The sequence below is a fragment of the Protopterus annectens genome, chromosome 1.part1 (genome assembly GCF_019279795.1).
Source record: "Protopterus annectens isolate FY-2018-M chromosome 1.part1, PAN1.0, whole genome shotgun sequence".
Taxonomy (NCBI): Eukaryota; Metazoa; Chordata; order Ceratodontiformes; family Protopteridae; genus Protopterus; species Protopterus annectens.
In genome coordinates, this window is record NC_056726.1 from 907,956,825 (window position 1) to 907,982,446 (window position 25,622).

The following is a 25,622-nucleotide window of genomic DNA, read 5'->3' on the forward strand; positions in this document are numbered from 1 at the left end:
AGACTTCAGGGAAGTGTGCTATTGGGGTAATCCTGTTTAGTTGTAACTCTGTCCTTGGAGTTATGGGGGAAATGTATGCAGTCACTGGCATTCTGTAGCATAGCATTTGGGGATTGATGTAGGATCCTGGATGCTGATGCCTGTGACACCTCAAGCATGCCCCCTGTTGGTCTCTGGAAGGTTCCTGTAGCTAAAACTCTAAGTGCTGCACATACCCTGGTCTCCACAGGTATTAGTTCCCTTTGTTTGCTCTTGCTGTCAGTTGAGGATGATAGAGGTTGCAGAGTTCCTGTCATGTTTCTCTGCCTACCCTGTAGCATTCTAGTATTTCCACCTCAGGCAGGCCATGAAAAGTTAAGCTGGGTTTAAACACCCTTTTTGTTCTTTGCTGAGGTTGATTATCATCATCGTCATCAGCAGAGAGTTGAGCCTGTTGCACATACACATGCAGAAGAGCAGCAGCAGCCCCTAACATTCCTTCTGTGTAGTGTAGTTTCTGTGGCTGTATTCTGATAGGTTTTGAAGTTCAAGGCCTAAACCTACACTGAGTGTACACAATTGCTTTGTAGCTTGTTGAATAACTCATCCAACTTGGATTGATTAGTTAACATACAATTCAGCTGCTTATGCTGTACTTACATGCCACAATGTGAACTGGGTTTGCACGGCTCTACACCCTGTGTAGAACCACTTACTGCAAATTGGTGTGCTACCATATGTGCGCCATGCAGCGATGCGCACACGGTTTTAGTGAGCCATGTAGGGTTTATTGAATTCAGCCCATAGCTCAGTAGTAAAAATGGACCCAAAAGTATCTGGGGCATTTTCTTTGTTGATAAGTATTTAACATAACAACTGACTATAAATCCTTTATTCTTAATTCGAGAATTTTGAGTACATTAAAACAAAAGCATCAGCGTTTAATAAGTTCATGAAAAGTGGACACAGCATTTCTAAGAAAAATGTTGGAAAACAACAGACTAACGAAGGAGTAATGTTAATAGTACTAAGCTTCAAAAGTAGTCAAAAAAGTCTGACTATCTCCTTTAGCTTGGCCTCTTCTTCCTCGGAGACCTCGTCTCTGGCTGTAAATGCAGGGTAGGATAGCTTTCTGAAAGTCGATAATTTTGCTAAGCTCAGTTTTACCAGGTAACCTCTGACATTTGTGTAAATAACCAATACTCATTCATCAGTAGCCACTGGGGCATACTATCCCTGTTTGGAAGTTCATTCAGCTGACCACCATGATTCAAATACTGCTGAATAACACCATCCAAATCAATGCAACTGGGCAAGAACAGCTATGTCTCTGCACTGAGACTATTCGAGCTTCATAATTCCAGACACCTCTTTCATGGTTCTTGTCTGGGAAGCAGGTCCAGTAACAGATGTTGACCATCCAACACTGATGGCATACCCATCTGTTTGTGAGAGCCTCAAAGATGAATGGCAGTTTTGGTAGGTGCAGGGGCTCTCTGATTTGAACTGTCCATTGTTGAAACTCAAGCTGCAGTCATCTTTGATGCTCTCTCAAGCAGATGGGTATGTACATTAAATGCATCTTCAGGGTATGCCTTATGTCTAGGAGTCCAGCAGAGTAATAAAGGCATCTGAAGATTAAAAACAGTATAATCACATATGATAGATACATGCTTTCCATCATCCCGGAGATATTCTCTGACTGAGTAGCCAGACTAGGGAGCCAACTACTACAGAGCAACAGCATTTAAATTAGCTACAGAGATCACATAAGTATATTTCATTGCATCTGTATTTATAAGTCTCTGAGCAAGATCAGCAGCTGTGGATCTCTTCTTCTCAGTAGCAACCAAGGGACAATAACATTTCTTTTTCTCTCAAGTTCCATCATTGAATATTTTCTGGTTGATAATCTTGTCAGCTGCAAGTTAGAGTTATGTGTTTGCCTGCCATCAATTAACTCTTCTCCTGTTTCTAATCTTCTCAGTGCAGAGTGAGATGGCAAACATCACTCCAGCTTCTGTATGGAAAGGTTACTGACAACTGACTATTCATAGCATTGGGGCTGAATATGATGTTTTATGCAGTTTTCCAGGCACAAAATATTGTATCTGTGTGTGTGTTTGTGTGAATATGTGCATGTGTGTGTGTGTGTGTGTGTGTGTGTGTGTGTGTGTGTGTGTGTGTGTGGGTGTGTGTGTGTGTGTGTGTGTGTGTGCATGTGTGCATATTGGGGCAGGGTTGGCATAATGGTTAAGGTCTTTACCTCAATAGTAGTAGCTCAACAATCAGTTTGGATAGCTGGTTGAATAAAACTGCTAGTTTTGGTATTCACCATACTGACAGCATTTCTAACCTTGATCAACAATAACAATTAAATATATTCCAAAAACAATTATTGCAGTTTCATAAACTGCAACAAGATAATATCTATTCTGAAGAATGTATTAAACTCCAACAAGTGCTGAAAGGGTCAAGATATCTGAAGTTTCCTACTGGATTGGTCAAACACCCATTATTGTATCAAGAATTACTAGCCATGTATGACAGGCATGGGTGTGAATTAATGGACTTGTTGATTAAACATAACACCAGGGATATGAATGTTCTCTATACTGACATAAAACATTTGAATGCTACTATTATCAAGGATGTCTCTTTTACTATGTATAAGGTTAAATATCAAGCTGTATTTAAAGACATTGAAAACATCTGTGAGAATATACAGCAAAGAAAATCGAGGAAGCTCAAAAGGGACCGGGCAGATTATTCTAAAGGAAAAGTGTATCCTAGTCCACCAAAAGGACAACAGAGGAGAGAACTTGTTCAAAAGCAACCATTGATCAACAGTGCTGAACATGTCTGGGATGTTGATGAGGAGCAAACAGAGGAAGAACACCCTTTAGAACAGGAAGTTCCATGGAGATCTGACTGACTTTGGAAACAGGGAAGCAACAATTACCACCGGTATCAAGCACCTCAGTGGAACCACAGACCATACCAGCAGAGAAATCCCAGCAAAAAGGGATGAAAAAACCATCAATGGCATATAACTTGGCTATAACTGGTACTTGCAAAATTATTTTGATAAATACAAATGATTTTAAAATTTATAATTACATTACCTATGACATAACTAACGAACATGCAGAACTATTCTGTAAAGGGTATACTTTTGTGCCTTCTAAATGGGCTGACATCACCACAATAACCAGTGAACTGAAATTATATACTAGAAATCTGAATTTGAGGTTAATTTACAAGGATAATATCCAGGAGAATGACCTCATTCCTATAACAACCCCTAGTACATTGAATCCAGTGCTCCATCAAACCCTCAGTACGTTTGAACAAATATGCGAGATGGATATACAATTTTTACTGGACCAGTATCCCAGTGAATTAAATTTGAACCTAAGCAAAAGAGAGAGGGAATTATTGCATAATTTAAAACAGGTGACCAACTTCGTATTATGCAACTAGGGTGGTGTTCTCATAGTCATGAATTCAATACACTACGAACAAAGAATGTTGAATTTGCTATATGAAGACCTGTACTTGAAAACTTCTATTATGAAAGCAGTATATCTTATCAGAAAATTTATTCTTGCCTGTATGATATGATTATGCAAGGTCAAATAGATTCCTGCCAATATAAGTTTATTCATGTTGGAAACCCCAAAATTCTGACCATCTTTGGGGTTCCAAAAATTCATAAGAGCCTTCAACATCCTTCCCTTAGACCAATAGTGGATGCCGGCAATTCTAAAACAAGTTGCATAGCAAAGTTTCTTGACCAGCAATTAAAAGAATATGTCATGAATATCCCACACATATGTAAAGATTCCTGGGATTTTTTGACCAAATGCCAATACTTGAATGACTTCGTGGACATGACATTCATCACTATAGATGTCAAAGATCTTTTTAGCTGTATACTCCATGATATATGAATAGAATGGTTCTCAGATTTCCTCTCCCATAACCTGAAACTAAAGCAAGATAAAGTCAATACACTAACTTTATTGATGGAAATTGTTCTTCATAATAATTATATCTACTAAGAAAAACAATATTGTAAACAAATGACAGGTATAGCAATGGGAGTGGCCTGTGGACCAGTTTTCGCAAATGTAATCATGGCATCATGAGAGGCTGACTATATCTAGAATAGCCCCTTTATTGATCACATCCAAATGTATATTTACCTTTTAGATGATATATTTGTTGCTTGGGTGGGCCCAAACAATGAAATTGACACATTCATTCAATATAGAAACAATATTATAGCTTTCTTAAAATTTACACATAAAACCAGTCCAGATTCTATTGATTATCTTGATGTAAAAATCTCTAAGGACTACAACAAGGGTACTTTGACATCCAATATATTAAGGAAACCAACATATTTGAATATATACCTGCACTACAACATCAGCAACCCTTACCATCAAGAACATGCTATGGTCAAAGGACAAATAGTAAAGGCTGCAAGGATGGTGTCCCTAGATGATGAATTTGTAAAATAATATAATCTACTGAGTGACATGTTCAAAAACGGGATACCCTGAAAAGTTAATACAATTTACTAAAAATGACATTATAAATAAAAGAAAAACTGGCATGTATGTGCCTCTCCTTACTCAAAAGAGGCCTACTCATGAACCTGTTTCATGTACAGTCACTAGCCAACTTCAAATGCATGGTCCAGTAACCAGAGAGGCCAATAAACATTCTGTGATGATGAGCAACCAATAAATTAATTTGCACACCCCTTTGTCATTGCCTTCATCCCTGACAGTCAAGAAATTGCAAATATTTTATCAGAAAATTGGCAACTTTTCAAAAATGACAAAGACACCTATGAAACTCTAGGTGCTCGACCAAAAATAGTGTATAAAAGGGGCTGTAGCTTTAAGGACTACTTAGCTAGTGTACCTCATAGGAATAACAATCCAAACAGAAAAATGCCAAAATGTGGGTATTGTGCACAGTGTTACTTTATCCAACAATCAGAATTCATAAATGTGGGCAACAAGAAAATTACAGTGAAAGGTCAATATAATTGTCAAACTCAAGGAATACCATACATTTTGAAATGCAATTTATGCTCCGCATTTTCCATCGGAAAAACTGAGCGTAAACTTAAACAGAGGATCTATGAGCATCTCTATGATATAAAAAAGAATAATAGTAACAATGCTCTTTATAAGCATATATCTAGCAACACTGATCACAATTTTTCATTTTTTATTTTCAAAAAAAGTAGAACATAGTCCTAGAGGAGGACCCTGGACAATAATTTTAGAGCAAAGGGAGCTATGGTGGGAAATATATTTAAATGCTACAACGCCAGCAGGACTTAATGATATTTTATCTATTTCCTGCATATTAAAAATTAAAGTAGACGATAGTTAAAAGTGCACATTCAATTAATGGTTAACTTGCAAACTTATAAAAATATCTTTTAGTTCATGTAGTTTAATAATTAATTTCTCATCCGCAATCGATTTTATGTAACTATTTTAACATGCTTATAGGCATATAGCACTTGTACCGGTATTTGCACTTGAACTTAGACCCAACAACAGATTCAAGGCTAGTATTTTTAGGAAACCCACTTACTCAAACCCTTTTCTACATTTCAGTAGTAGCCACCCATTCCACCAGAAAAGGGCGGTTATTAAGGGTCAACTGGTTAGGGCAGCCAGAATGATTTCATCAGAGGCTAACTTTCTGATTGAATGTAATATGTTGAAAGTTATGTTTCAGGAAAGGGGCTACCCAGGACAGCTTTTCCAACAATTGTTTGATGAAGTTGTTATTAAAAGGACTACTGGCCATTTTAAACCTATTCTATGCAGATGGTATGGAGAAGTAATATGTGATACTTTTTCTGATGAACATAGAGAGAATACCATTAGGAATTATGATGGTAGAATAAACTTTCTTACTACTTTCTCTATTGATGCACATGCTATTAAAAATATTATAAATAAAAATTGGGCGATAATATCCAAGGACAATGCCATTAATATGAAATTGGGAGATAGACCCCATGTTACTTATAGAAAAGACTTAAATTTTAAAGATTTATTGGAAAGGAACAATCAAAAATGCCTCAATAACTGGGGGATGAGAAAGTGTGGGAGATGTCAGCAGTGCCAGCACATTATGGTAACTAATAAAGTTTGCATACGTAATAAAACCTACACCATCAATGGAAAATTTAACTGTGAATCAGGAGGTGTAGTATATGCTGCTTTATGTCAATGTTGCCAAAGCTACTATATTGGTAAAACTGAAAGAATGTTTAAGCAAATATTTTACGAACACCAATATCAAATTAGTAGGGGTAATAGCACAAATGCTTTGGCTAGACACATTTTAAAGTACCCCACACACAAATTCCAATTTACAGTATTACAACAAATAGTTAGGAACTTCAGAGGTGGGCCCTAATTTACAGTATTACAACAAATAGTTAGGAACTTCAGAGGTGGGCCCTGGGAATTAAAACTTGAAGAACAGGAACTTGTTTGGCAAATCAAAACATATGCACATGTTCCACCAGGGCTCAATGAATACTGTTCGATTAAATGTATTTTGAAATTGAAAGCTCTTCAAAGATTAAATTTTGGTTGTATAATAACTATTTTACTAGTTAAATGTATTTATGTATATTTATTTATAAATATATATATATATATATATATATATATATATATATATATATATATATATATATATATATTTATCTGAGTTTTATACTTCCACTTGTTTGAGCTGTTTAAAGTGTTATCTAGCATTTAATAATATTTAGAAATATAAGGACATAAGTAAACAAGACTAATGCATTGTAGTTTTAAAACTGTTGCTGATTTTAAAAAAGTATTATATTTATACATACATTTTACTTAGTATAATACTGGCTCTTTAAATTTCTTTAATCATGCTAATTTGCTTTATAATTAATTATTTAATCTTAATTGATGGCACTATTTTAACTTCATAGGTTCATAGGTTCATAGGTTGGTACAAGGCTATCAGCCCTATGGCTTATACAAGCCTAGCCATAACAATTCCCTGGCTATTTCTTCCCACACTATTTACTTCTCTGGACCCCTGTCTAGCAGGGTGACTGATGTGATCCCCGGGGTGAATTTCCTTTCTCCCATCCAATCGTCAAGGTTCCTTTTGAAGAGGGCCAAAGAGGCACTCTGCTTGACATGTATGGGCAATCTATTCCAGAGTCTGGGGAGTCTCTGGGTCAGGAACCTATCCCTCCAGCATGTTTTGTTTATTGTGATGACAAGGTTTAGATCCCTAGAGCATGTGGCTCTGAGGGATTGGGATTTCTTTAAGTGTAGCATGTCCAACAGCTCTGGGTTTGACATGGCCTTGTATGTTAAGCAGAGATCACCTCTGGGTAGACGATATGCGACAGAGTATAGCTGGAGTTTTTTAAGGCGGTCAGCTTAGGGCATCTGCTTTAGGCCTGTGATTCTTTTAGTGAGGTATTTCTGCGGCCTTTCCAGTTGTTGCAGATGTCTTGAGAGGTACATACCAAACGGGGCATTGTATTCTATAATGGGTCTAATGAGGGATGAGTACAGTGGGACAATGACCTCCTTTTTTCTGGATGAAAAGCCCTTAGTGATGAGGTGTGCCACATAGAAGGATTTCCTGACTGTTGTGGCGATGTGGTTATCGAAGGTGAGATCACTGTCCACCTGTGTCCCTAAGTCTCTTATCACACTTTTGGTGTTTAGTGTACTGCCACCTGTATGGTAATTCACGGATACATGTTTTTTCCCAAAGGGGATAACTATACATTTCTTGGCATTGAGCTTGAGCCCATGGCTCTGGCACCAAGCATCTGTTTCTGTAAGGCCCTTTTGTAGAGTATCCACATCATTTGGGGATTCAATAATGGCTCCCAGTTTGCAGTCATCTTCAAACTTTGTTAGCCAGAGTCCCTTAGTGTTGGCCTGTACTTCAGAGAAGTAGATGCCAAACAAGAGTGGTCCCAGGACTGAACCCTGAGGTACTCTACTTGTCACTTGTCTGGAGCTGGATTTGGAGTCAGCTACTTTTACAATGTGGGTTCTATCAGTAAGCCATTTAGCAACACATTGGGTGACGTAGGGATTAATGCCCAGCTTAGTAAGTTTATCTATGATTCCAGAGTGGGGGATGGTGTCAAAGGCCTTAGCAAGGTCTAGATAGGCTGTGTGAACCACCTTACCCTTGTCCATGGCTCTGGAGCCTGATTCAAAGAAGTCAATCAGGTTCAGGAGACAAGATCAGCCCTTCACAAACCCAAACTAGGTGGGGTCCAGTGTATGAAGGTTGCCAATGTCTTTGTTTATAAGTTCCATGATAATACGTTCCATGGCCTTGCAGATAAGGCTTGTCAGACTAATGGGACGGTATTTTCTGGGATCCAAGGTGGATCCCCCCTTGTGGAGTGGGATAACTGTAGCTCTGCGCCACTCAGTGGGCACGAAACCTGAGGTGAGGCTATGATTAAATATGATACTTAGGTGAGGTGCCAGTTCATATTCTAGTTCATGTAGTACACAGCCCAGGATGTCATCTGGTCCCATGGATGCTGTATTCTTAGCTTTGGAGAGTGCAGTTTTTACATGTGTGACCATTATTACCAGAATTTGGCAATCTTCCAGTATTGAGATGAGCCATTTAGGGGGTGAGAGGGGGGTGAAGTTGGCACTGAATCGATCTGCCAGGATATTGGCAATATCCTTGGGATCAGTATATTTAATGCCATTCTGTTTTAGCTCAGAGCAGATCTGAGCATTGCCATTTAGATTCTTGACATAGTTATAGAATGCCTTGTGGTTGTCTTTGGAATCTTTGGCAATTTTATTTTTGTAACTAGCTTTTGAGGATTTTATGAGGGATCTCAGTTTCTTACTGAGTCTGGTAAGGGAGTTTTTTTGCATCTGGTTATTTCCTCTTTTCTGCAACAGTTTCTTCCTTTTGTTGTAAAGTTTGTTTGTGGCAGGGGACCACCAGATTGGCTTCCTTTTTTTGGATGAGAGCATCTTAGTTCTATTTGGGATGGTTGGGATGGCACGATTCATGCATGAGTGGATGTGCTCGTACAGTGCCTTAGTGTAGGATTCAGCAGTTGAACTTTCAGTTCCCGTCTGCATGGGTGTCATGAAGTTTGTCACTTCTGACTTGAGTAGCATGAAGTTGGCTTTGGAGAAGTTTTTTAAGGAGGTTTCCTTACTGGGGGGTGAGGGTGGGATGTGGATGTTAAGGGTGATTAGCTTATGGCCAGACCTGACTAACGAGGGTGTGACCATAGGTGTGGAGCATCGATTTCCCATGTTGGTAATGACCAGGTCTAGGATATTGGAGCCCCTGGTGGGACTATGGATTAGTTGATCCAGGGTGTTAGAATTTATGAATTCCAAGAACCGTTGGGCAAAGGAGTTGGTAGATGAGTAGTTTTCCCAGTTAATGGCAGGGTAGTTAAAATCACCCAGTATTAGGGTGTTTGGTTCTATCTTAATATTTTCCAGTATGTTTAGAAAGGTGTAGTGAGAATCTTGGGGTATAGTGGGGGATCTGTAGCAAGCTACAATTTGGATTGCAGTCTTAGCTAGTGTTAGTTGCACCTGGAGAATTTCAGATGCATTGTGTTGGGCAACTAGCCTGGTGGTGTGAATATCTTTGGTGAATATTGACACTCCTCCACCTTTAGTATTTCGGTCCTGGTTTGGTGGCCGAAAATTGTGGTAAGAGTTGTAGTCTGGTATTGCAGGGGTGCTCTCTGGAGCCTTGAACCAGGTCTCAGTTACTGCACAGATATCGATTAGGAGTGCCTCGAGAGAGTGCATTTTGAGGTTTAGACTTCTAGCATTGAGTAGCATTACCTTCAGATTTTGCATGCTTGTACCTGTTATGGTGGTGGTTTTGTCCTTTGAACTTTGCCTAAAAACGGCACTATAGGGGGTGGCAAGAGCCTTAGCCAGTAACCTGAATCCCAGGGGCGACAGGTGCAGACCATCTCTGGCAAAGCATCGTGGTCTGTCAATCATGTCGTCCCAGGCAGACAGATACTGGATCCCCTCTGAATGACACCAGAAGCTTAGCCAATTGTTGAAGTCAATCATTTTGTCCTTATATTGTGGTATCATTCTGGGCAAAGGCAGGATGCTACTCAGGGCTAGGGTCATACCTGAGGTTTCTTGGGGTTTCTTTGCCTGAAGAAGTTCATGTATTTCCTGAACGAAAGCAAGACAATAAACTGGTTGGAATTCTACAGCTTACTGCCTTTTTTGGTTTTTGGTTATATATCTGCTAGATCCTGTAGTCTGTGAATCTACTCCTGCAGCTCAGTTTTAATTGCCACTTTATCTTCCTTCAGATCTTGCAGCTTCCCTTGTTGCCTTTACACTCTGTTTGTTAGTTTCCATTGTTTGTTTCAAGGAGCTCACTTCCAGGCATATTGTGATTACCTTTTCAAGCAAAATGCACAATTGTTCTTCCTTATTTGCAAAAACATCAATTTCTCCTTTTGTTCCTGCTCCCGTATCATTCCTTCTGTGTTATTATTTCTTCCTGGGAACACTATTTTTATCCAAAATGTTGCAGGTCCAATCCATTGTATTGGGCGTAGGCAGACATGTTGACTGGTATTTCTGGCACCTTCTCCTGTTCATTAATTTATTTCTTCATTGTGAAGAAGTCTAAGAGGATTGACAGACAAAAAATGAAGTAGTCTGTCATTAAAAGTAGATTATGCAGTTTCTACAAGTTTGTTCTTTCTTTTTTTTTTTTTTTTTTACTTTTGTTCAGCTCACTTGTTATGGGCTCAACAGTAGTTTTATTGTCTCTCTTCCCATTTGGATATTTCAATGTGTTAAGTAGTCCTAAAACTATGAATACAATAAATCTGTATCATAAAAATGAAAATGTCATTTAATATAGCCCGCAGTAAATGATTTCATGCATCCAATTTCATCCATTTCTTTAGAAAATGCTGCCATGATTATGATATTCTACTGCTGTACTCTTCCAGCATTAGACCCATCAGGTAATACAGTGTTGTCTTTGGTTAGTAAAAATCCAAGGAAAATGCTCATATGGAAAGGACCTAAAGATTAAGACTTTCATACAAGAAAATGAAAGGTCTTAAATCTTTCTGATATCCCCCTGGATCATCCCATCTTTCTTTATAGTCTGTAGTCTAGTCTGAATTGACTATGTCTTCGTTTTTGAGCCACGAAAGAATCTATCCTATTTGATTTTATATTTTATTGCAAAACCATTGTCTCTACAAATATCTACACTATGGATCTAAATCTGCACCAACAATAAACAAGACTCATTTGAGGGATATGTTCTTCATTCAACATATTCACAATCTGTGGAACAAGTTACTACTGCAGGTCAAAAAAGATATTACTTGTGCTGACGTTTGGGATATTCATGATAATTTGATGGGTAGCCACAAATTTACACCAGAATTATCACATATGACCCTACCCTGCTCAATTTGACAAATGAGCACTATTATGTGTTCGGAAAGGGTGGCAAGTTTGTATGTCTGATTAATAGTGTATATGGCTAGGCATCTTCCAGTCTTTGTGATTGGTTGCCTACTATTGCTCCTAATTATGTACGATGAGCCTGCAGTGTACTGATGCTCAACTGGTTTCATCTTCAGTAAAGTTTTAATTGAAATGTTTTTAAGCCCTAGGAAATGGCAAGCATTAAATTGAACTCACCAGTGCAATTCTCTCATTTCTAGTAAAGCATTAAATTAATATCACCTCTTCTTGGATTATTATACAATACCTATAAGATTGCAAATTATAACCTAAAAAACTGTAGTAACAAATGTAAGGCATTATCAGTGTTCTTTTTGGAAACAATATAATTATACTCATATATACAGTTGTGAAACATTCTTCTTTTTTCCAAATAACACACATGACATATTTTATATATAAAATATATGATATTCTCTGTATTCAGAAAACATATATTTTACATGTAGAATGATTTTTTTATCTGTTGCCCAGTTAATCCTGCTGCACAAATTGTCTCTTGTTACGTGTGACCTAGGCGCTCAGTACTAGTGGTGTCTCATTCAGAGTTATAAGGTAGGCACATGAAGATGGATAGAATCAAGCCCTGCTCCCTGGCTATAGGAAGCACTGTATTAATAACTCATTGCGATAGTTCTCTGCACTAACACTAACTGCTTAACAGTATATGAAAGATAAATGAAAGAACCAGTCTTTCTATACATGTCTTCACTGACTTCACAGTTTACAGATGAATGTACCAGATTTATTATATACCAATCTCTATGCGTTGTGTCTCTCATTCTTCACTGTTACTTTTACCTACATTGACAACTTTTTATATATAAACTTAGGGTAAGTTCTTATAAGTGACATGAGTTCTTTATAGCCTAAATGAATATGTGAATTCTTGGCTATAATGTCTTTGATGATATATAGAGCTCCTAAGCTGGATAGCTTAAAGACAGGGCTATTGTCTGTCACATATTTAAGGAAATCTTTTGTAAAAACTTTGTAAAATTATTCTGATTGCAAGCATTACATAACCCTTTATCATGACTATAGCCACACCTATTACATACAACTTTATTTTTAATCAAACAACTATTTCTAGGTGCCAAATTGAATTATCAGGTGTTTTCCCGGTCTTCATATTTATTTTTATTTGATATTTGAATTCATTTTGCTGGTAGTATTAGTTACTGTACATTTCCAATTACTCAGTCAGTCATTTTAAATGCATGCTTATAAGTTTACTTACTTTACATGCATTCGGTTCTTAGTCTAACATTAAGACATGTTCTGTCAACATTCTACCGTAACCTTGATTATTCTTTTATGCCACATAGTTTATTTATTTATCTCTTCTTTGTTGATCAGATTAGGCTAGTAGCTACATTTTAGGGGATACCTGTTGGGGAATTTACTATGAGGGTAAATTTGGCCAGAGTATCAGTGGAACCTCCCTTACCTTTCATTGTTGCAAGTAGGACCCATTTTGGAAAAAGTTTTTCTGGTTTCTGTTCCAGGTGAAGAGGTCGTTTGGAGAAATAGGGAGGCAGATGGAGAGAAGAGATGATGAAGTGGTGAAAGAAATTGAGGAGAAAGCAAATATCGAGATAGGAGAATGTGTGCAGGATTCTGAAGAAATGTTTCAAAGAAATCTGTTTGATGGAGATGAGTCAGTAAATGATGCATATATAATTACAACCATCCAGTCAGGAGGGTTGTGGGATGATTTGCTTAAAGAAATGGTGGTACAGAGTGAGCTAGAAAATGAAGGAGATAGTTTCTGGGGGAACATTATAGAGAAAATACAAAACAAAGATGCAGAGACAATCCTGAATACCAGCGGTGAGATGTAAAAGAAAACATATGCAGAGAAAGTAAAAGAAGACAAAAGTGGAGTAACAGAAAGGAAGGCTGAAGAAAATGAAAAAAAGGAAGTATGTGGTAAGGATTTAAAGTAAAAAAGACAAAGAAATGGTTAGATATGAAATGTGGGACAATAAAATAGTTCCTTTGGGTGTAAAAACACATGAGGCAAGAGCATTTATTCTTTTTAACAATGATACATTTTGTGGCATTATATCTGAGACTGTGTTTTAAATGGAAAATTTTCTTGGAAAATATGAAAAAAAGAAGGACTATAATGTATGGAATCTTTATCTGATAAAAGCATTTAACAGGGAAACAAAAAAGAAAATTCATGTACAATTTTGAACAGAGGTAGAAAGACATATATGATAACCTTGGTATAACTTTATGAAAGAAGTACTGGACATTGCAAACATTTATGAAAAACGGGGTTCATGGACTGGTGGCTGAGATAGTAATAACATAGAAAGGGGAAAATATACATATACATATATCAAGCATGATAAATGTGGAGGGGGATAGCGGTGTCATAAAATACTGGGGCAACCCAAACATGTTTTTTTGTGGAAAGGGACATTTGATAAGTAACTGTGGCATAAACAAATGTATTTGTGGCAAAATGAGACATGCTGCAAAAATGTGAATTGAATTGTTATAAATGTAACAGAATTGGACACATATGGATGAATTACAAAAATAAAAATAAGAGTAAGGAAAAAAAAGAGAAGAAAATGAGTAGTAGAAACAGAAGGAAAAAATAATAAAGACGACCTAGAAGAAGGTTTTGAAATAAGTGCTGAAGAAGACATAAATCTGGAGGTAATCAAAGGAAAAAATGGATGAAAAAGAATAGGTACAGCTAATGATTGGGGGTTGGTTTAATGATTAAGGAGTCTGACTCACAAATACAAGGTATAGTGTTTTATTCTTACCTTAGGGAGGGAAACTGGGTAGACTTAAAATGGCCTGTTAAGAAAGCTAGCCTAGTAATCAGCCATGAACTTATAAAATCCATGAATCTAAGGAAAAGGGAAAATTAAAATTCTAGAACGCTTTTTGTAAATGTGAAGAGTATTAAAAATATAATAAGATGACTAGGGATTTTGGAGTGGTGTAATACTTGCGATGTAGATGTAATTATATTAGAAGACACAAGATTATTAACACATAAAGAAATATTACTAAAAGAGAAACTATGGAAAAGAAAGATAATCTGGAATTTTAGAAAAGAGAGTTGCTCTGGAATAGCTGTATTCTGCAGAAATACAGTAAAGTTATTGGATGTAACTTTAACAAGAATGGGAAGATTAATCATTGTAGCTTTAAAATAGAAAGAACAATTATATAGAATTATAGCATTATATGCTTATAATAATTGTAAAGAAAGGGAAAGCATATTTCATGAAATTTTATACCATGAAGTGATAAATATGAATATTATAACGACAGAAGACTTTAACTGTGATTTAAGAGTTAAGTGTAAAAACAAAGGAAATTATATAAGACAAATGTTAGAAGTTATAAGATGTGGTAAGTTAAAACTTTGGGACAAAAATTTATGGACTTATATATAGAACTGAAATAGATTATAGTATCTGAAAGTTTAGATATAGGTGAAGAGGAAGTAGTTGAAGCAGGATTTTCTGATCATCTTGGAATTTGTCTAGAGACAAAGGAAAACAAGTAATATATAAAAATAGGCAAAGGAATAAAAGGATAAATGAAAAAGCATGAAATGAAGAAGGAAAGAGATTTGTAATACAGTTATTGAAAGATCATATTACTAAGAGAAAAGTTTTATAAAAATTGGTCTGAATGGAGGATGATATTTAAGGAAAATATAGAAGGGTCTATGTTCAGTCGTCAAATGAAAAAATCACAAAACAGCATTACATTGAAAATGCTGTTAAGAGAAACTCCTCATGTGGGGGGCTGTACTCCCCCACCTCCAACTAATTATATATACCAACTCCAAGATTGCACTACAGTGGGGAAAATGCCAATTTCCTGATCCCTACTGTAATGTGATCTTACTCAAATGGTTTGATGAACAGCATGTTCAATGAAACATGCCATTTGATGCATTTTCCATTTGATGACTGAAGTTAGGCCCAATATAAAACATGTTTTTTACAGTGGCAATATGATGTGAGAAAGGTAGAAAAAGAAGAATAGAAAAGAAGATATAACACTGCACTGGAAGATTTAGAACATAAGATAGAAATTACTTTGACAAAGAAAAAAATTATATGAAAGAAATCAAGAAAAAATGCAAGAATTGTTATATAAGCAACAATAGTTTTACAAGAAAAAAGAGAAGTACCAAGTTACTTAAACATATGAGTAAAATAAGACAGTAGTGTAATGAGAGAAATACAAGATATAAAAGAAATAGAAAGTACTGGGGAAAAGATTATGAATAGTGTAGTACAATATGTAAAAGAAGTGTTTAAAGAAAAAAGAATGTAGTGAAAAAAACATGGAAAGTAAAAAAGTTAACAGAAAAAGAGAATAGAGAGTTGGAAAGGATATTTCTTTAACTAAGCTAGACAAGGTATTGGGACAAGTAAATATAGATTTAGCTGTAGGACCAGATGAAGAAGGGTAGGAAATGTATAAACAATTAAGGGATTGGTAAAAAAATACCTTTTTAAAGATTTTGAATGAATGTTTAAATCAAGGTTTTATGTAAATTTATATAGCATATTTGCTTATTATGATTTAGTATGTTTATGTGCCCTTGATTGTTGTTTTTATCTATCTAGCTATTTTTAGTTTTTTACAGGAGGGACTTTGATAAATTTTTTTTTTTTTTTTTTTTTTTTTTATTTTTACATTACATTTTTGCCATCTGAATAGGGACACTATGCTATTTTTTATTTTGTCTTTATTTATCTTAATATATTGTTTGTTTTTCACAACTGCTTCTATGAATATTTGGAAACTATGTCCTGATACTCCTCCCTACATGTAATGTGTTATAATATTTTTTTATATATCTATTTGTAAACAACTTTTTTTGTCATTATATTAGGTTTTTTTTTTACTGAATTTTTTTAGTACATATATATATTTTTTTTTTTTTTATAATATTTGTATATTATTTTATATATTATGTTCTATACTTATAGATTAGCATCTCTTATTGACTCTGACTCTCTTCGGAGTTCGTGGTAATGAAGTGTTCATCTAGCACATTTATCCAACTTACATCCAACCAAAAACCAATGATAGTTCAGTTTTTTTGTTTTTTTTGCTAGTTTTCTATTTTATTTGAGTTTTATTTTTATTATTTTTTTATTATTTTATTTTTTTATTTGTATTTTCATTTTTTTTTTTTATATATATACTGTATTATATAGCTTCAGTCTGTGATTAAATAACTGTGCATATAAGTAAGTTTTATTTTATTTGGACATTTATGTATTTTTTTTTACTGGCTATATTTTTTGACTGCCAGATTGTAATCATGTCATGGTCATGATTTTATTTTTGACTGTTATTATTTTTTATTTTTGCTTATTGCGGCATTTTTTGCTTTTTAAGCGTGTGCTGCTTGCGTTGGTTAGTTTGTGATGTTTCCGTTTCCTGCAATTCATTATAATTACAAATTTACATTTGACTGTAGGTTTGTTTTACTGTTTGCTGTTTTTAGTTTGCCGATAGAGAAGATCTTTAGCTAATATGTTGAGATGAATTTACTTTAATGTTACAGTTAAGACTACGATTTCATTTGTTTGTTTTTTTGGTTAATATTTATTGTAGAATGATATGTATATGTATATTAATGAATGTTTTTTTTATATGTTAAGATGCTTTTAAGAAAAGTTATAGAAAGTATATCCTGGATTGCTGCCTTTTTCTATATATGGGCACTGCTTTTGACTGATTTTTTGAATAATTTTATGCATATTTTTTGATAATTTTATCACTTATTCAATTAATGTGTGTGATAGAAGGTTCAATGATGTGATGATGTGTAATATTTTAAATGAAATACATAATTTCTAACATTAGGTAACATAACATAAGGGTAGTTGAGAATAGCATTAGTACTTTTATTGTTATTAGTCTTACTATTAATATGTTCACATTTATAATTGAAATTATAATATAATTAGTGAATTAAATTATAAAACATGACAAAGGATTATGGTGAACCTATATGAAGTCTTTGCATGATTGTAACCTGATGAAGCACAATTTGTTTTTTGTGTGCAAGCGCTCCGTTCCTACTTTTATAATAAATGCTACTTGGATTATATCGTGGTGGTTTCAAGCAATTTCTTCACTAAGGTTTTATGTATAAAGAATTATGTAGTGGAATACTTAAATTCATATGGAAACGGAAGATATAAGACAATTAAAAAAATTGTGGCCAATAGTATTGAATAATAATGATTATAAGATCTTTATGAACATAATATAAAAGAGATTTGAAACTAAAATGGCAATTATTATGGAAGACAGTATATAGTAAAAAAGGAAGGGCTCTCATGAATTATTAATGATATTTAAAAAAATTGTGGATGATTTTATGAATAGAAAAGAAGAAGCAAAAATCATGATAGGAGACCTCAATAAAGCATTCAACACAATTAGAGATGAAATCTTATGGGTAATAATGAAAGAATATAAGTGAAAAAGTTAGGAAATTTTGCATGTCAGTGTACTGTAATAATAAAATAAAAATACTTGTAAATGGCTGGTTAAGCCAGGGTGCATATGACCAGTGGTGTAAGACAGGGATGTCCAAAGAGCTGTATACTCTTTACATTAGTTATGAATGTGATAGTATACGAAATAAATTACAAATGAAGAAGCTGGGGTCTATAACACCTGAAGAGTTAAGAATTCCAGTTCTGTTAACATATGTAGTTGATAGCATAATAACTGCAAAAACAGAATCTGGATAAAAGAAATAATAATTTGCAAAAATGAGTGTCTAGAGGTGAGTGAGATGGCTTTAAATGAGCAGAAAATTAAAGGACCCCTACTCTTTTCAGTATGTGTTACAGCATAGATGAAGGAGATAGGGCATTGGTTTAACATCACATCCAAAATACAGTGTCAGCAATTGATCTACCTGGAGTGGAACTAGAACACACAGCCTTCTGCACCAAAGGAATGTGTGCTATCTGCAGTGCTACCTTTATAAATGGGTCAGGCAAGTCATCATGTTCCAATTTCAAGTCTGAGTTCTCTTAATCACAGTAAGCACCTATTATTTCATGTGCCCCTTGATTTATGGTAAAAAAATGCTTTACCTATGGAATAATTTTGTCTCAGATAATGCATTAAATACATGTCTCATTACTGCTACCTTTTGTGAGGCTACAACACTTTTATAGCCTTCTTGCTGTCATATACAAAAATGTTGCACATTCAATCTTCTTTGGTTTCTCTGAAGTTCTACTAGCAGTAAGATACAACTTATACTTTTGAATCCAAAGTTTCCAGTTTTCAGACACGTCATCATGCAGGTCAGACATATTAGTGTCTGAACAGTAGACAGTCTGAAATAAAATGTTTAAAATGGGTTCCTGATACTCTTTATTAAATCCAACATTGAGAGAAATTGGTGGTTCAGTACTTTTCAAATATGAAAAATGTGATTACCATGTGACTGAAAATGGGTTTGGCATAATGATTAAGGTCTTCACCTCTTAAACACAAGATGCAGACTTTAATTCTGACAGTGAAATATTGGCTAGGTTAAAAACGGTAAATCTGGACAGTTAGCCTAGTATTCACATATGGAAATCAAAACAACTGCTTATCAATGACAATAAATTCATTATTTATCAATAAAATAATGTTTTAGCTTTTTTTATTCTTTTAATAGAAGGAAATGTCAATGCATTCAGCAGCATTACACTATGAATTTTTAATTGAACACTGTATATTGATAATACTACATTTTCTACAACAATATCTTTATCTTTAAAATACTCTAGCAATACTATATTCAAAGTTTGATCACATATACACACTTCAGAATAATGTGTAGAATTGTTTTCTATTCCAGTATCATTAACTAATTCATAACTTTTTTCACTTTCTGTTTCTGTACAAAATAACACTATTATGTTTTCTCTACCATATTAATAGCAAAGCTTTCCCCAAAAAATGTTCTCCCTGCATTTCCACAAATTTCTTCTCTACATGGACAGCTTATGACAAATGTTAAGTTTGATGTGTTTGTGATTCTTTATCAGAGGATCATAGGATCATAGGAAGTTACTAGGCTATTGGCCCTGAGGCCCTTGCAAGCCTAGCCAAGAATTTAACCCATGTTCCAACAAGTCAGCACCCGATGCCCCTGTCCAGCAGGGACACGGGTGGAATCCCGGGGGTGTATTTTCTGTTCCCCCTCCAATTATCCAGGTTGAGCTTAAAAAGGGTTAATGAGGTCAAATGTAAGATTGTCTATGTCACACATGATAATTTAATATTCATTTGTGGATTAGTAGTAGGCTAACTGCCCTTGTAAGTCATTTAAAGCCTAGTGGATATCAAATCCTACAACTTGTGTCTGCAGGGTAATCCAGAATTTTACCTCTGAATATTCTTACCATCACTGCCATTTGATATTTTCAGTCATTTTTGTATTATACAGTTTTCTTTCAAAATAAAAATTCTAGTTTTATAACTTGTGCTCACTACATGCTAGCTGGTTCATTGTATGAAACTTCCCTTTTCCTGCATTGTTGCTCACTAAGTATGTGCATGGTTATTATTAGAAACAAATGCAAAAATTGTAATACATTATTTGAACAGATGTGGAACTTTTCTCTCAAGGTCTCTTCTGAAAAAGGGCCCTGTGCCCATTTGGACTATCCTGGTTAACAAATGCAATAAATAAATAAACAACCAAACAAGCTAATAAGTAAGTATGAGTGTAATATTGTGGGTGAACATCTTTTCCAAGTGTAGTTATTTAAATGCAAACTATGAAAGTGATTTGCTGTTCCTTCAACAGAAATATGAATGAAATAGTTGCCAGGTGTCTCCAGCATCTGACTGTGGCTTCATTGATTCCAGGCCAAAAGTCATGTCTTACTAAAGAAATAATGAAATTCTTTAATCTGTTTTACAGTTCTGCTGGCAACAGAATGAATACTTAACATCAGGACACATTTCAATGTGATAAACTCAAGTTTTATCCTGACATTATGAACATACGTCTTATGAAGTCTAGTCAGAAATAGCAATAATGAAGAAACAGAAGCAGGTGATGCATTCACTTCAACAGATTTATGGGCAAGACCATGAAGAGTCATATCACATGGACATGGCACATATTGACTTAAGACTGACACTTATTTAAAGTGATATGAGTCAAGAAATTACAGAAACACTTGAAAGGAGTTAATTCTGAGCTGGAAGTTGCCAATGGGAAAATAAATGGAATACTTTTGCTACAACTTGTATTTCTAAAGTATTAGAAAACTTTCAGGAGATACCAAGGCATTAGTTTTATATTTTGATGCTTCAGCAAGACATGTAAAGATCAGTTTGAGTGGGTCTAATCAGAAACCCAGGTATCTTACAGCTGTAAGAGATATGATGAGGCTATTTTAGGCTCAGAAGATGCCACATGTGACAAAACCTTTTGTTGGTCTTATCAAAATCCCACACAGGTAAGCTGCCCATTAATGATTCACTGAAAGTGCAATTAACTCTGGACAAGACTGCAATCCAAATTGTAACTTGCTACAGATCCCCCACCATGCCCCAGGATTACCACTTCTCATTTCTTGATACACTGGAAAATATTAGGGTACAATCCAACACCCTAATAATGGGCGATTTCAACTACCCCACCATTAACTGGGAAAACTACTCATGTACCAACTCTTTTTCTCAACATTTTCTGGAATTCATAAATTCCAACACCTTGGATCAACTTATCCACACCCCTGCTAGGGGCAGCAATATCCTAGACCTGGTCATTACCAACATGGGCGACCAGTGTTTCACACCAGAGGTCAATTCCTCGTTGGTCAGATCTGACCACAAGCTAATCACCCTAGACATCCACACCTCACCCCACACCCATTAGGGAAACCACCGTAAAAAATTTCTCCAAAGCCAACTTCACGCGTCTTAATACAGAAGTGGCAAACTTCATGACACCCATGCAGATGGACAATAGAGGTACGACTGCTGAATCCTACACAAATGCACTTTATAAGCACTTACACGAGTGCATGGATCGTGCTATCCCTAACAGAACCAAGATGTTATCCTCCAAAAAAGGAAGCCAATTTGGTGGTCCCCTGCCATAAACAAACTCTAAAACAGAAGAAAGAAACTGTTGCAAAAAAGAGTAAAATCCCATGATTGGAGGAACTCCCTGGTCAGCCTCAGTAAGAAGCTGAGATCCCTCATAAAACCCTCCAAAGCTAGTTACAAAAACTAAATTGCCACTGATTCTAAAGACAACCACAAAGCATTCTATAGCTATGTCAAGAATCTCAATGGCAACACTCAGATCTGCTCTGAGTTACAGCACAATGGCACTAAATATACAGAATCAACTGATATTGCCAACATTTGGGCAGATAGGTTCAGTGCTAACTTTACCCCCCTCTCACCCTCTAAAGGGCCCATCTCTATACCGGAAGAATGCAAAGTTCCTGTAATCACGGCCGCACAGGTAAAAAGCACACTCTCCAAAGCCAAGAACACAGCATCCATGGGACCTGACAACATCCCAGGCTGCGTTCTACATGAACTACAGAATGAACTGGCATGCCACCTAAGCACCATGTTCAATCATAGCCGCACCTCAGGCTTTGTGCCTACTGAATGGCACACAGTGATGGTTATCACATTCCACAAAGGGGGAGCCACCATGGACCCTGGGAACTACCGCCCCATTAGCCTAACGAGCCTGGTCTGCAAGGCCATGGAACATATCATTATGGACCTTATAAACAAAGACATTGGTAATCTCCAAACTCTGGACCCCACCCAGTTCAGGTTTGTAAAAGGCAGAGCATGTCTTCTAAACCTGATAGACTTCTTTGAAGCAGTCACCAAAGCCGTAGACGAGGGTAAGGTGATTCACACAGCCTATCTAGATCTCGCCAAGGCTTTTGACACCATCTCCCACTCTGGAATTATACATAAACTCACTAAACTAGCTATAAATCCCTATGTCACAAGATGGGTTGCCAACTGGCTCACTAACAGGCACCACACTGTGAAAGTAGCAGACTCCAAATCTGACTTCAGACCAGTGACAAATGGAGTACCACAGGGTTCAGTCTTGGGTCTTCTCCTGTTTGGTATCTACTGGTATCTGAAGTACAGAATAACACAGAAGGTCTTTGGCTAATGAATTTCACAGATGACTGCAAACTAGGAGCCATAATCGAAACTTCTAATGATGTGGACATCCTACAAAAGGGCCTCACTGAGATAGATGCCTGGTGTCAAATCCATGGCCTCAAGCTCAATGCCAAAATGTGCATTGTCATCCCCTTTGGTAAAAACTCTGTACCCATGAACTACCATGTAGGTGGTAGTCTACTTAACACTGAAAGTGTGACAAGAGACCTAGGGACACAGGTGGACAGTAGTCTCTCCTTTGATAATCACATCGCCACAGTAGTCAGGAAATCCTTCTACATGGCATACCTCATCACAAAAGGTTTCTCATCCAGGAAAAAAGGGGTCATTGTTCCCCTCTACTCGTCACTCATTAGATCCATTATAGAGTACAATGCCCCTTTTAGTATGTACCTCACAAGACATCTACAACAACTGGAAAGGCCACAGAAATACCTTAAAGAGGATTACTGGCCTCAAACAGATGCCCTACGCAGACCATCTCAAAAAACTCCAGCTTTAATCCATCACATATCGCCTACTCAGAGGCGATCTCTGCCTAACATACAAAGCTATGTCACACCCAGAGCTGTTGGACATGCTCCACTTAAAGAAATCCCAATCCCTCCGAGCTACACGCTCTAGGGACCTAAATCTTGTCACCACAATAAACAGAACATGCTGGAGGGATAGATTCCTGTCCCAGAGACTTTTCATACTCTGGAACAAACTACCTATCTATATCAAACAAAGCTCCTCATTAGCACTCTTCAAGAATAATCTTAATGATTGGATGGGAAATAGGAAATTCAGCCCGGGGATCACATCTGTGGCTCTACTTGACAGGGGTACAGGAAAATAATTTTCTTGGGTGGCGAAAGCTAGGGTACCTTTTTGGCCAGGTTTATATAGGCCCTAGGGCCAGTAGCCTAGTACCTACCTATGAACCTATGAAAAATCAGGAAAATGTTTCACTTAAGAGGGCCAACTCTTGTTTGTTGAGGACTGCATTTTCACAGTGTATACAGTCTTCTGCAGAAAGTAATGCATACAGGCATAGGTCACTAGCTTGAAATCCTTTTGCTAAATCTTGTAAATATCAATGGCCCCAAGATTCATTTGCAGATTATTTCTTGTGCATGGGTTGTTGACTGGAGAACATGTAAGTCTTAACCCTGTTCTGTCTGTCCATGAGGTAGTTGATTTCAATATAAGTGGGTCCTCTACAAAGCCAGTACCAGATAATTTATTGAAAGAATGGGCATGGTGGATCAATGCCTTTTGTTAAATACAGAGGGACAACCCTGTGAGTACACATTGGTTATTGGAGCTGTTACAAGTCATATAGCTGCCATTGTCCATTTCCATCTCCTATCCACATGATGCATTTGTCATCAAGTTATGTATTTATACATCTGAGTAACCATAATTTTTTCACATAACTTTGTGAGACAAGCCAAAACTAAAAAGTAGTTACTCAAAGTTGTCATGTCTAGGACCACAGTACTTCAGTAGGTCTGTGTACACATGCACATGTTTTGTGTTGTATGAATTTATAGAGGGGAGTTAGGAAGAGCTGAGGCTTTGGAGGAGATGTTAGCAGTTTTCTGATCTGTACTTTTGTGACATCACTGAAATGGAAGAGGTTGGAGCCAAAAATATGTGATCTCATTGCTTGTTATGTTGGTACAAAGATGATATAGGGGCTGTGGGGAATCAATGCTTGCCTCCAGGGAAATGTTGTAATTTTGAATATATGCTATTACTGATATAGGTTTTAAAAATAAATGTTGTTTGTTTTATTTTTTACAGTGCATATTGTTCACTTTTTTTCCCAGAACCTTTTCTGATTACTACACTGAGCAAGGTATTTAGTTTTGAAGAAATTAGTCTCATATTTATAGCTGGATAATGATAGCTTGAGTGTGTCCCTACTATTATAGAATCTGAGTGGTAAGTACATTCTCCATCCCCCATGGAACACTAAAGCTGCAGGCTGTTAATGAGCTGCCTTTTGTGCCTGTGGTACAGGATTTTATTCCTTCCATCTTCATTTGCCTGCTGTGCAACTCTGAGCAAGTCAGTTAACAAGACAGCACTTCTGGGTTGCCCCTGAAAAGGCAACATTTTTCCAGTGGGCTTCATTGGTCAAGAAACAGGAAATAAATAAATAAACACAGTGAGAAACTGGTAACCATTTGAAATGTTGGGACCTGCTATAGCCATGACCAGTCAATGGCCAAAAAAATGGACTTACATATACTAAGTCCAAGATGCTATTTACTCAGAATATTCATCTTTTCTGAGGTGTGGTGATCCCGTAGTTGGTATATATAAGTTTGGGGTATGTGCAGGGTTTACCCCCCCACAACATGGCGGATGTTAAAGGAGAAGAGTGATTTTTGAGATCTGCTCTTCTTCAAGTTTTTGAACTTTTTTTTTTTTTGGCTTGCCGGCACTTGGCATATAGAGCAATGACATTTCAATAGGGAACAGTAATACTGCTGTTATATGACAGGCATATTTAAAAATTTTCTTTAATATGTTTAAACAGATTCATTTCTAACAGATGTTTGTTTTAGTAGGTTTACTCTAATGCAGTTAACTGGAAAAGTCTAGCTTATGGAATTTCATACATAGTTTTTAGGGACATCATTAAAGTGTGACTTCAGTGGAATCTGTTAGGGATTATGAAGACTATGCAGGCTGTATGTTCTGCAATCTCATCAAATGAAATGGTGACAGTGTACTTGGTGAATTAAGAAGGAGATGAAAATCAAACATGCTGAGTATAAAAGCACTCTGCAATAGTTAACGATTGCAGCATACCCAGCAAAAACAATCTGTAGTGTGTTACAA

At 36.2% G+C, this 25,622-nt stretch overlaps 1 pseudogene; it reads right to left on the minus strand.

The window, feature by feature from the left end:
• Positions 1–1,006: 1,006 nt before the first annotated feature.
• The window catches only part of LOC122815183, a 155,996-nt pseudogene continuing 131,380 nt past the window's right edge, over positions 1,007–25,622 (minus strand).